We start from the raw sequence: 14,454 nt of genomic DNA on the forward strand, positions 1-14,454 counted from the left end.
CGGCGTTAAATATTTAACGACCCAGCTGACAGCGTGGAATGATGTGTGCAACGTGACTTTTTAGGTTCATTTCAGTCTGACAGACCCAGTACAAGTGTTATTCATTTCAGTTTTCCAGCAGCTTATTATTAACATATTGTTTCCACACAATAAACCCTTTTCCAAACAAAGTTATTAGCACAAAAATTTACGGAATAGATTTATGAGTTCTTGCTTTCAGAAATTGGTTCCTTAGGAAACAACTTTTATTCTTCACTTTGGTGAAATAGAAAATAGGCTGAAATTTATTTTATAATAACTTCAACTCTTTTTCAGAATAAAATATTCATATAAATTACTAAACTGAACTAATTACATTATTTCAATAATTATTATACATTTTTATTTTTAATAAATTTATAAAGTTAATAAAGTTAATCATTATTGATATTAGTGATTAAATTTTATTTGAATATAAACTAATAATTTAATATTTTAATAAAAAATTAATATTAATTGCTGAAAAGTTATTTAAATAAAAAATGTTATTTAATATTTTAATAAAATTTTAACATTATTATTTAAATTTTATTTAAATTGAAAATGTTAATTTAATTATTTTTCAAATTAAAAAGCAACTTTTTAAATAACATAAATGATTTTACTATTAAATTTTATATATAAATAGGTTCTGTAGTTCTTTATTTGGATCCACAAATATATTCTGAATAAAGAAAATAAACAAATAAAAGTAAGAATATTAAATTTGGATTGAAATATTTAAACAAGAATGATGAGATGGAAAAGGAAAAAGAAGGGAAAAATATAAGTGAAAAAAAGACAATTTGATATTTTCTATGACATGGATATTTAATAATCCTTTTCATAGTTGTCCAATAAGGTAACAGTTAAAATTAAAGTTTGTAAAAAATAATTAAATTAAGTTAATTGAAGAACTCCTATGTATGTTAGAAGAAATAGGTGCTTTCTTTGAGTCTCAGCACCAAAACGACGGTTTTGTATTGCGTTTTGAGAAATCCGCGACACTGCAGCCATCAAAGAAGAGAAAGGAAAGGAACAATGTATTTGCGAAAGAGAAGGAGAATGATGATGGGGTTAAGGTGAAGGAGTATGGTCGTAACAGTGACGTTCACTGTTTTTGTGTTGTGGTTTGGAACACTTCACGTCCAAGCCTCTAATTCTGTTTCCGCCTTCGTTCAAAACGCCATCTACTCCAACAGAATCACCGATTTCAGCTTCAAGATCACCCAATTTGGAAGGCAGCTCCTCCAAAATGCTTAACCCCAAATCGCGATTTCTGCAATCCAAACCCTAACTCACAATTTTTTTACCACTGCCACGTCAACTTTAATGAAAATTACATGTGTTACCCCTTATGCAGTCACGTTATGAACCTAAACAGCCACGTTGCATACATCACTCCACGCTGTCAGCTGGGTCGTTAAATATTTAACGCCGTGACCAAAAAGAATTTAATTTTACACTTTTTTCACAACTTAGAACTATATTTAACTTTTTAAAAAAGATAGGACGGACTTGAACATTGCCCCCTAAAGAGGGACCAAAAGAGGTATTAAGTCTATTTTCCTATAATTAATGACAAAATTATTTCATAGCTAAAAATTATTTCATATTAATGATATATAGTGATGTAAAACATACATGTATCAAATCATAACTAATTAACTATAATATTTTTCGTCGTTATTTCTTCACTAAATAGCAAGATATTAATGAGAAATAATTTTTCTCGCTAATTTTCCTAGCTAATTACCAATTTTGTTACCGTGTTTAAAATAATAAAATACTACTAAGTTTCATGTCATAGTAATTAATTATCCCTCATCTACATATTGTATCCTCTCTAACTCACTTATTATATTATCCCTACTCTTGCATAGACTACTTAGCTTGACAGCATAACATCTTATGCATTCATCACCACAATGTCTAATACTACATCCATACATGATGCCTCATTTGTATAATACGTCTACTTTATATAATTACACATATAGTCTATTTCGTGTAATTAGTTACTGTCTACTTTCTGCAATTACACAACATCAATGTAATTGCACCTAACATTCATTGCTTTCAATGTTTATCACACTGTATATTAGCCTCTCTATCAAGGCATCATCTAACCATAACCTCTACATCTTTAATTTATTCCTACACTTAGCATTTTCCATGTCCTTACAATGATAATACTAAATAATAAAAAATAATAGGTGGATAAAAAAATAATACTAAAAAAAAAATTTTTAAACAACTTTTAAACAAATTTTTTTAAGTAAAAGAATTATATTTTATCTAATTTAAACAACTTTTTGTTGAAAGGGAGAATTGTGAAACTCCAAGTCTTTGGTTTTTGATGCACATACATCAATTAAGTTTAGATAAGTAAATTAAGTCTAAAAAATGTTATAAGTAAAATGGCGATAAAATCAAATTAATTTCAACTAAGATAAGTTTTGATACGAAAAATATTTATTTCAAAACATGTACTAGTCACTAATTTTTGTATTATCCGATTAACTTACTAATATAATAAATTAAAACAAAACACATTTATAGGATTTCAAAACTAAAGATCATTAATTGATTAAGTTAATTTCATAATCAATTAATATCATCGGTGAATAAATCTGTCTTTAAAATCAGCTCCTTACGCATTTTGAAAATACGAGTTTTGATATAAAAAAAGCTAATATTATGAGATGGAGGTCGAAAACACGAATTTTGATATAAAAAAGCTAATATTATGAGATAGAGGCCTTCTTGTGTTCTTGGAGAAAGCATTGTTGTGTTTCTTTTAACTCTATTAGGTTGCTTAACATTAGGAATGTCTTGTAATATCTGCTTTTTCATGTATACTCATTTCATTATAACTTTATGCATTTTTCAATTTTTTATATTGTTATCCCTGTGTAGGTGGTAGTCTTCCAACAATTATGTGAAACATTGCATTTTTAGTATGGTTCTTGATAAGTACATCAAGTTCTTGATGTCTTAGTGTTTATAATTATTAAAGTGCATTTGTAATTTAGTAAATTCTTTTAATATAGTGGAAATCTTCTAAGCTCAGGTTGTTTAGAAAAAAAAAACTAGATGCAGATTCTAATTGATTTGAACCGATATAAATTGGCATGCTTCCTCCTTTCTTCAATCTCTCTTTTCTTGATAATTGAAAATTTTCAACATCTCAATATACTTGAAAATTGATAAAATAAAACATTTAAAGTTTTGGAAAACCAATTCACTCTCCCCTCTCTTCGTTGGTGAATACTAGCTATGACAATATTAACTATTTTAAATTTTAAATTTTCTTATTTTGTATCACACCATCTATGTAAATTATAAATGTTAACTATGGTAAGTATAAGGGTTTAAGATATAAGTAAAGTGTTAAATCTTAAGTTTAAATCAAGTAGTAGAAACATATGATTAATTGATATTTATTATGCATATTTAAGTGAAAAGAAGAAGTTAAAGAATGCATTATCAAGAACTTTTCATATGTAACATTTGTAACTACTTAAGGCTTTATGACTTTAACAACTCATTATGTTGATCAATCTCTTAAAAATTAAGTTATCTATATTTTATTAACAAGATAGTTCAAGCTTGTATGCTTGTATATAGAGTTGTTGTATTGATTATGATATGGCAATAAGAGGAAAGATATTTTTTTCTCAAGTTAGACAACATTTTTTCTAATGATATATGATGAATTTTGTTTTTTAAAAAAATAAAGACTTAATTTGGAAAATGCTTTGTTGTGTAAAGATGAATATTTTCATATAAAGTATGTACACATTTATTTAACCTTATAGTTTAAGAATTGTCAAAGGCATTGGATAATAATGTTTTGCTTAAAATTAGAAAAAAATGTTAAGTATGTGAAGGAATCAGAGAAGAGGTTGAAAGAATTTCAAAAATGTGTTAAATAAGTGAGTTTAAGTTATGTATGTTAAATTATAATTCAACTCCCACACATTTATAGAAATACAATATGCTATTTACAAAACAAAACTTATGTTACACCTACCTTCAAGAAAACTCTATAAATTATAGAGATTAAAAATTCAACATATCTTATTTTCATTATTTTAGATGTCAAACTACAATATTCTTTATTCTAAGTCATACTTTGTCTACAAGTATAAAATTGTTGTCCAAGCATAGAAAAGGTCACGATTTATAAGCGTACTTAAAGATTATCAAAGGCAACGATTTTAAAAATATAAATACTTTATGTCACATTTATTTAATTGTTGTCTTTTAAAAATGTAGCATAAACAAATCAAACATGGATTAAAATGAGATTTGAAAAAAATCTAAACTTATCTGTTATGTAGTAAGGATATTTATGTAATAACATAAATATCTTAGATATTTGTCAAAGCCACTAACCACATTTTTAGGTAAGGTGGTTATTTTTATTTTGCTTATAAATACAGTGACAGGACCAAAGTCCAGGTACGTTCTCTTTATGCTCTAGAGACCCTAAATATTATTTCAGAGTAATATCCAATTACTCTCTTGAGAGCTTCAGCTCCATAACTCACATCTGACTTGAGCGTCGGAGTATCTTTGCAGGTACCTCCCCCTCCTTTGGCAAGTATGAAGAAGTATGAAGAACAACAATGATTGGAGAAAAGCACGCGTCCCAGATAACCAGCAAGCAACCCAGACACACAGGAAAATGTACACCGAAACATTTTGGCGCCCACCGTGGGGCCGAGGGCCATCCCAATGAAACCACAAGAGGAGCCTCGGCCTCTACCAAGCATTCCTTCGGATAAAACTACTCCATCAAGATGAAGCTGCCGCATCACTCCAGGATTCTCCTCCGTGAGCCATTGGCTCCCCCACGAGCACCTCTACGAAAACGCTGATCCTGCGACAGTGGTGGAAACCACCGAACCGATGCATCTCAACAGGAACAACCCACACCAGCACCTCCATTGACGCCACTCCTCAAACCCCAAAGCGCGCAATCAAACCCAACCCAGATCACGAGTTTCACGAGCTCGTTCATCATTTTCCTCGGAGACCTTCATTCATATCTGCAAAGAGGAAACGGTGCAAATCAGAACTCATTCATTTCCGCCTTCACCACGGAAAGACCATCCTTACTCCCTCACCCTTTAATCATCAGCTATTTTTTCCATAACTACTTTGAAATCCCAAATCTGTGAACCCCTCATGCGGGTCTCGTAGCAGAAGCCACCAAACTCATCTTCCATCAGCGAAATCACACCCCTTGAAATCACACCCCTTGGTGGGTCAGAACCAACGCCCACAAACCCAGTCATGCACACTCGCCAATATCTCCGCCCAAACCGGCCGTCACCGGAGCTCTTCCCCTTCTCCTCTCTCGCGTGCGAGGTTCTCTCCTTGCCGCGTCTTCGCTGTCTGAAGGAGGCCTACCATCACAAGTCGCGGCTGAAGCCACCAAACCAGGGCCGCCGCCATTCGTCAAGGTCGTCACCGGCCGCGGAATCAGGCTCCCCTTTTTCTCTTCTCGTTACGTGCGAGAGGGATAGTCTTCTCCTCCATGAATCGCCTCTTGGGCAAGCTCAACCACCGTGCCGGCCAGGGTCGCCGCTCTCCCTCAACCAACCCCAATTCGTAAGAACGGGAACAATCTTCTACAGTTGGTGATGAGCCTAGTCCGCAAAGAAGACCACCACTACCGTCACTCACGTTCTGAGCACAGGGTCACGGTTCATCCACCAGACTTCAGTTCCTGCCTCCTTAGAACTTAAGGATAAAGAGGTACATCAGAAATCCCTAATTTCCCAATTTCCACAAACCGCAATCCCCAAAATCGGAGAACAGAAACCCTAAATCCCCAAATTGAACTCAGTTCCAGCCACATCAGCAGACTCGCCGTTTGCGCGGAAGATTCCCACCCGAAAGATCGCCAAACTGATCGCAGACCCATTCTCCACGTCTTCCGCAAGACTCGCTCCACCCACGCGTCATTCAGTTTGGCCTCCACGTCATCCAACCTAATTTTTATTCCTCAAATACTCCAGCGTTCGACCTCGACTTTCAGCTTCGAGGACGCTCGACAATCACTATGTACGAGCGTCCAAACAGTCGGCATCACATCCCACTTGAACGCTCGAAAAATCGCTGTGTATGAGCGTCTGTCGGTCGTTCGGCCTCGTAACGAGCGCGCTGAAATTCGAGAGTCGCGATCGTTCGAACCAACTGATGATAAGCCATCCGGCGACAAAGACGTTCGTCCTCAAACATCCAACAATCATTGTGAACGAGCGTTCAAGCAATCGGCCGTTCGGCCTCGACCATTGGATTACAACGCTCGACAATCAATGTGGACGAGCGTTCAAACAGTAGATCACTCGGCCTCGCCTTCGTAGACGAACGCTCGACAATCAATATGTGGACGAGCGTTCGTCAATCCATTTCAACGAGCCCTCGTCCATCCACTTCAACGAGCGCTCGTCAATCCATTTCAACGAGCGCTCGTCCATCCATTTCAACGAGCGCTCGTCCATCCATTTCAACGAGCGCTCGTCCATCCATTTCAGCGAGCGCTCGTCCATCCATTTCAGCGAGCGCTCTTCCATCCACTTCAACTAGCACTCGTCCATTCACTTCAACGAGCGCTCGCCCATCCATTTCAACGAGCGCTCGTCAAACCCATGTCAACGAGCGGTCAAACACTGCTCGATACCCCACTTGGTTTAGGCCGCTCGGCAAGCAATGGGACGAACGTACAAACCATCCCCGACGTTCGTCGACTCGGTCATCAACGTTCGTTCACTCCGTCACCAACGTTTGGCCATCCATGGCCTCTCCACTCGGTTCCAAGCGTTCGTCCACTCGAATAAATAACGTTCGTCCAATAACGTTCGTTAACTAATGGAGTGTCGGCGACCCGCCTCAATAACGTTCGTCCAATCGACGTTTCAGCATTCGTTCTGACGCCCGTTCAGCATTCTCTCAACACGAGCACGTCAACGTTCGAACGTCACTGTCGTTCAAAACCGCTCGACAAGCCATGTGACGAGCGTTCAAACCGTCCACGAGGTCAACCTACGTGTCGAGCGTCCAGACCGCTCCCACGTTCAACCGCTCGGCATTCCATTTGGATTCGCCCATCCTTCCATCTCTTTGACGATCGGCATCTAGCGTTCGGTCATGCACGATCCAACACTCAATCGTTCGGCCACACTCTCGTTCAGTCTCCGTACGTTCGTCCTCAAACGTCCCGCTCTCGTCCTCGGGTACGTTCGGCCTTTCGGCTACGAGGACGCTCGAGCACTCGACCACACGTACCACACGAATGTTTAAGGAATCAGACGTTCGACTTCAACAGCGTTCGCCATTTAGTTTCAACAGCCCGACCATCAATATCAACCAACGTTCAAAGAGTCGGCCGTTCGGCCTCAAATGCGTTCGTCATTTCGTTCAGCGAGCGTTCTCAAATTCGTGTGTACGAGCGTTCAAATACCTCTCGACCGCTCGTCAATTCATGTGTACTTCCAACACCGCTCGACTATCTTGGTGTACGAGCGTCCAAGACAATCTGTGTGTGACAGTTCAAACAATCGGCTGTTCGGCCTCACTTTAGTTTCAACCACACGAAATTCTATATGTACGAGCGTTCAAAAAAGTATGTGTCGAGCGTGCAAGCAATCCTCACGCTCAAGGGACGAACGTTCAAACGGTCCACGACGTTCGTCCACTCGATCTCCAACGCTCGTCCACTCTGTCCCCTGACGCTCGGCCACCCGCCTCCACAACGTTCGTCCATTCGGGTCCACAAGCGTTCGCCCATTCGACTAAACCCTGATGCTCACGCACTAGTCCTCAATGACGTTAGGCGTGTTGGTTTCAACCGTTCGGCATCTTTGCATCAACGTTCGGCCATTACATTTCTCGGACGTTCGTCACTTCGCTCATCATCGACGTTCGGTCTCTACCGCAGGAAGCGTTCGGTCATTCGGACTCACCGGCGTTCGGTCAATGGATCTCTTTGACGTACGGCCTCAAGCATCCAGCATTCGGCCTAATGAACGTTCGGTCACCAGGTTTGCAACTTGACCAAACGGTCTCACCTATATGTTTAATATTATTTCTTACAGTGCAGATAAGCATATCTTGTACGTAAAAGCGGACATCTGAGCGACGTTCATCCTGAAGCACTCTTAAACCCGGTAGATGTTCGCCCAAGAACACCCGGTTGCATAAAGGGATACACTCCCGCTGGTAGATGTTCGCCCTAGAACACCCAGGTGCATCGAACAAAGGGACACACTCCCGCCGGTAGATGTTCGCCCAAGAACACCCGGTTGCATAAAGGGATACACTCCCGCTGGTAGATGTTCGCCCTAGAACACCCAGGTGCATCGAACAAAGGGACACACTCCCGCTGGTAGATGTTCGCCCTAGAACACCCAGACCATCAAACCTAGGGGACCATCCCCATAGCCTAGCTTATGTTCACCCAAGAACATCGTTCGGCTTCAACGCTCGACATTCAATTGTCAACGAACGTCCACTCAGTCAGTCGTTCGGCTTCAACGCTCGACATTCAATTGTCAACGAGCGTCCACTCAGTCAGTCATTCGGCCTCAACGCTCGACATTCAATTGTCAACGAGCGTCCACTCAGTCAGTCATTCGGCCTCAACGCTCGACATTCAATTGTCAACGAGCGTCCACTCAGTCAGTCATTCGGCCTCAACGCTCGACATTCAATTGTCAACGAGTGTCCACTCAGTCAGTCCTCCGGCCTCAACGCTCGACATTCAATTGTCAACGAGCGTCCACTCAGTCAGTCGTTCGGCTTCAACGCTCGACATTCAATTGTCAACGAGCGTCCACTCAGTCAGTCATTCGGCCTCAACGCTCGACATTCAATTGTCAACGAGCGTCCACGCAGTCAGTCGTTCGGCTTCAACGCTCGACATTCAATTGTCAACGAGCGTCCACTCAGTCAGTCGTTCAGCTCCAACGCTCGACATTCAATTGTCAACGAGCGTCCACTCAGTCAGTGGTTCGGCCTCAACGCTCGACATTCAATTGTCAACGAGCGTCCACTCAGTCAGTCCTCCGGCCTCAACGCTCGACATTCAATTGTCAACGAGCGTCCACTCAGTCAGTCGTTCGGCTTCAACGCTCGACATTCAATTGTCAACGAGCGTCCACTCAGTCAGTCATTCGGCCTCAACGCTCGACATTCAATTGTCAACGAGCGTCCACTCAGTCAGTCATTCGGCCTCAACGCTCGACATTCAATTGTCAACGAGCGTCCACTCAGTCAGTCCTTCGGCCTCAACGCTCGACATTCAATTGTCAACGAGCGTCCACTCAGTCAGTCGTTCGGCTTCAACGCTCGACATTCAATTGTCAACGAGCGTCCACTCAGTCAGTCGTTCAGCTCCAACGCTCGACATTCAATTGTCAACGAGCGTCCACTCAGTCAGTGGTTCGGCCTCAACGCTCAACATTCAATTGTCAACGAGCGTCCTCATGATCGGCCTCGCATCCCACTCGGCCTCTACCGCTCGGTCATACGTATCCTCACGTTCGGCCTCACTTGCTCCAGCTTTTTGCCGTTTGACTTTGCCTCCTTTTGGTCCATCAAATTCAACCACTCGGTCACGTTCAATCCACACATGAGCAATAACCAGGAACACGCTCTCTAAATTACAGCAAAGACAGCCTCCCTCAAACTCATAAGTCCTATAGTTACCACGTCCATAAAACGGAACGGTTAACTCGGACTTGGGGGGCATGTTATGTAGTAAGGATATTTATGTAATAACATAAATATCTTAGATATTTGTCAAAGCCACTAACCACATTTTTAGGTAAGGTGGTTATTTTTATTTTGCTTATAAATACAGTGACAGGACCAAAGTCCAGGTACGTTCTCTTTATGCTCTAGAGACCCTAAATATTATTTCAGAGTAATATCCAATTACTCTCTTGAGAGCTTCAGCTCCATAACTCACATCTGACTTGAGCGTCGGAGTATCTTTGCAGGTACCTCCCACTCCTTTGGCAAGTATGAAGAAGTATGAAGAACAACAATGATTGGAGAAAAGCACGCGTCCCAGATAACCAGCAAGCAACCCAGACACACAGGAAAATGTACACCGAAACATTATCCTTGAAGGATTTGTCGAAAATAATTTGGGTCTTCCTCCCTTGAAGGATTGCAATGTGTTATAACATCCTGCTTTAGTCCTTTATTGCCTTTATGTGCTTCATATATCTATGATATTTTATTACATTAAAATACTTACATGAAATTATTAATTCATTAAAATTAAATATTATTTAAGCATATAAGATGAATGTATCTCATCAATTGTTTTAAACATTTAATAATAGAGTGTTAATAATACACTTATTAACAACAGATTGTAAGTCTAAGAAAAAATAAATTACTCCATAAGTTAAAATTAATTTACAAATAAAACCAATTTGTTTAAATATATTTAAATTAATAATTATTGACGAATTTTTTATTGGTGAAATTTATGGTGAACATTTTATTAACAAATTTTTAGATGTTAGTAATTTGTCAATATAAACTTAAATTATCGTCGAATTTTTATTATTGTTAACAAATATTATCAACTATAATTAATATTTTTTTGTAATAATAATTGTTTAGAAAATTGATTCATGATAATATAATAATATGTTAGGAAGAAAATATTTGATTTAATATCTTATACATGAGAAAAAAAACTATAAACTTTTATATAATCACATCTCATCACAAAAGAGATAATATAAACTCAAATTATATTTCAGTATTATTTGTGCGCTAGTTATTTATTTTCAAATTCTCCTATTAGTTTGAGATAAAGATTTTAATGATGATTATCTCACTAATCTACTCTTGATAATCAATGTAAAAAGATATATTTATGGCATTTAATATATTGTTTAATTTTGATAAGATAAAAAATTTATAGATAAGACAGTAATTCAAGGTGATTTTGGAAGTATTACATGTAGAGTAGGATATAGGATAAAGATGGTGTTTTTACTCACTTATATGAATTTATTTGTGACTAATTGATTATCATCTCCCTGTTATCTTTCTTCAAAAAGTTTAGTAATAACCACAGTCATTAATTTTACTGAGAAGAAAAAGATAATTTTTATATACTAATAAAAATAATTTTATATTAAAATTTGAATATGCACATTAATTTGTTTAAGACACATACATATCAAAATTCCGAATACTTTACCTGCTGTCTTTAAAATATTCACATCTAATAAAATGACACAAAATTATATAATGTTATTCCTATATATAAAAATATAGAATACTTTTGATGATAATAGTATATAATATTTATCTAGATAACGTGTGTTTTTAATTTGGATTTGTGGAATTATAATTACATATTTATCATGTTTTAATAATATATATATATAATAATTGATAATTATCAATGGTTTTAAAACTGTTAGTAAATATTTATCAATAAAATTCATCTATAAAATTCATAATTAGGTTTTTTTTTCTTTCTATTTTTTCCTCTTCTCATTTGTTTATGACTCCTGTATTGTCTTTACCCTTATCGTGTTAGCAGCCTCCAATTCCACTTTCAAAGCTACCTCATCTTTTTCTTTTATTTTCTTAACTTCCTCTTCCTCCTCCTCTTCATTTTTATTTTCCTCCTCTACATTACCTCATCTTTTTCTTCTTTCTTCTTAACTTTCTCTTCCTCCTCCTCTCCATTTTTATTTTCCTCCTCCTCTCCATTTTTATTTTCCTCCTCCACTATCTGTTGTCACAGTTGTAATGGTCATCATTACTCCATTACTAACCATCGTTGTGTCACCAATGCACCTTTGTTACTAACAACACTTTTTCTCCTCCTCCTACTACTTTTATTCTCCTCATTTTCTCTTCGTTTTCTTTCACCAATATCACTTAATTTATAAAATAAATATCATCAAACTTGGTGAGAAATTTGATGTTTTTTATTGACGAATTAATTGACAAAAAAATATATTTATAATAAGAATTATATATTATTGATGAATTTTATGATATAATTATCCAAGGATTTTATTGATGAATTTTATAAAAATTGCTTAAAATCCATAACGGGAAGTGTGTGCTCTTTTCATCGACAGACAAATGCATCAATAATAAAAAGGTTTAATAGCTTATTTTGTCTCTAGTTTTGGTGAATTGTGTCAATTAGATCCCTCCTTTTAAAAAATGTCAATTGCATCCTTACTTGGTAAAAATTGCCTCAATCAAGTCCATTCCGTTAAATACTCATATACGACGTTAGCTTTTTATTCTCTCTCCATTGTTTCACTGCAATGCAGCAGAAAGTTATGTCAATGCTATCTTGTCATCCTTTTATGCAGTTATACTTCCAATTCCAATACAAAAAGTCAAACGCACAATCTCCATTTTTCCACCTCCATTACTCTGATTTAGATAACTCATTCGTTGATTATCCAACCCCAAACACTCTTTTATTCTCTCCCACTCATTCTTCACCTCCATTGTCACCAATCAATTCATCCATCATATCTTTTATTCTTAACATCGTTGCCATCAATTAACACAATACACACAAATCAGAGAGAAAAAAAAATGGGAAGAAGAAATTGATTGGGGTTACAAGGTCATTGTGCTCCACAAGCATACACATATCTTTATTTCTTTCCTAGATGATTAAGGTTTATGTTGCACAAGTCCATGCCTTTCCCATGTTCATTTAGGTCCAATGTTGCGTCTAGTTCTCCAGACTTCCATCCAGCGGTATTCTGAACCGTCCAACCCTATTAATTAATCAATGTTAAGTAAACCATAAGTCACTCTTATGCATTATGATCTTTCCACAATCTAAGGCTAAGATATCCAAATATCAATTGGTATCGGGCTCCATCCTCACCCTAAGGTACCCTGTTCTCACCAAATCTGGAAACAACTTCACAAACTCCTTATCCCTCACATAGGGTGCGCAGTGAATCAGACCCCAACGAGTCATTGCACACGAACTTCCCCACCGTTTCCAGCATATTAGGGTCAATCAAAATTTCCCCCTTCTGCATCTCCGTTAGACACACCACCCTCCCGTTGCCAAGCTTAACCACGCCGGTGTTCGCGTTGTCTGTTAGCGCCAGAGAACAGGCTTGCCAACTCCTTCACATACGAAAGAAAATTCGCCACCTTTGGCACTTCCGAAAACAGTTCACCTCCTGGTCCGTTGTTTTCTCCTTCTTCACAACCGGCTTGACTTCTTCTACCTCCTCCTCCTCCCGATGCTGCTTCCTTTCGCCTTCGGCGTCGGCGGCCTCCTCCGCTACGCCTGCTTCAAGCGAGAAGTTGAAGATAGCCTTTGAGCCGCAAAGCCTAAAGACAACACGGTCGTAGGCCTTGGTGGTGTCAAAGGTTCCAAGCCACACTCTCGACGCGCTCTTGTTCGGGTCACAAATCTCGGTGGCGAACTTTCCCCAAGGCCATTGGCGGACTCCTTTGTAGTGCTTCTTCTCCAGTTGGTTCTCCGACAATACCACAGGCGGGTTGGGATCCTGTTACCCAAATTGGATCCACTCGGTCTTCTTGGGAGAGAGATTTGTAGAGAAGGTTTCTTATTTAATTGAGGTTTCTTGTGAAGCAATGTGAGGGGTTAGGGGTGTCAAGGTCAATTATTTGGGGTTTGGAGTCGAACTCGGAAAAGGGTCATTGAATTTCAGGGTGGAGGAGCTCAGTGAGGTAGTCATCGAAGGAGAGGCAAGAGTCAGAGGAAGAAGATTGAGAAGGTTTCATTTGGATTCATAAAAAAGTTTACGTGTCAAGTGTGTCAGAAATGTCTGCTGCATTGCAGTGAAACAGTGGAGAGAGAATAAAAAGTTAACGTCGTATATGAGTATCTAACGGAATGGACTTGATTGTGGCAAATTTTACCAAGTAAGGATGCAATTGATACTTTTTTAAAAGAATGGATCTAATTGACCAAACTCACCAAAACTGGGGACAAAATAAACTATTAAGCCTAATAAAAAATATAATTTACTGACAGATATGTTATTAATATAAATTTTCGTTACTAACTATTTTTTCGACAGATATTTCTATTAGTAATTTAAATTGTAAAATATGTCGATAAAATTCACTGATATAGTGATTTTATCGACGAAATTATTTTCATTGATAAATTTTCATTAGTAATTATGAAAATTGTTGTAGTATATGTTTACTTCTAATTCATTGTATTGGAGTTGTAAATAAATTTGTGTAAGTCACTCAAATGATATTTCAATTTACCTTAAATTATAAATAGATTAGAATTTTTTTTTATAAAATGGTTATCTATAAATAATTTATCAAATTCATATTAGAAATACGATTTACCAAATGAAGAGTGTTTGGCTTTCAATTAATAGAAACATTGGTAAAAATTAATAAGAA

The 14,454-nt window shown here is 37.6% G+C and overlaps 1 pseudogene; it reads right to left on the bottom strand.

Annotated features, from left to right (window-relative positions):
• Positions 1-12,983: 12,983 nt before the first annotated feature.
• LOC148201595 (ethylene-responsive transcription factor 5-like) lies at positions 12,984-13,812 on the bottom strand (annotated as a pseudogene).
• Between the last annotated feature and the right edge of the window lie 642 nt (positions 13,813-14,454).

The sequence above is a fragment of the Vigna umbellata genome, chromosome 3 (assembly GCF_029865625.1).
Source record: "Vigna umbellata cultivar VRB3 chromosome 3, Vumbellata_1.0, whole genome shotgun sequence".
Lineage (NCBI taxonomy): Eukaryota > Viridiplantae > Streptophyta > Magnoliopsida > Fabales > Fabaceae > Vigna > Vigna umbellata.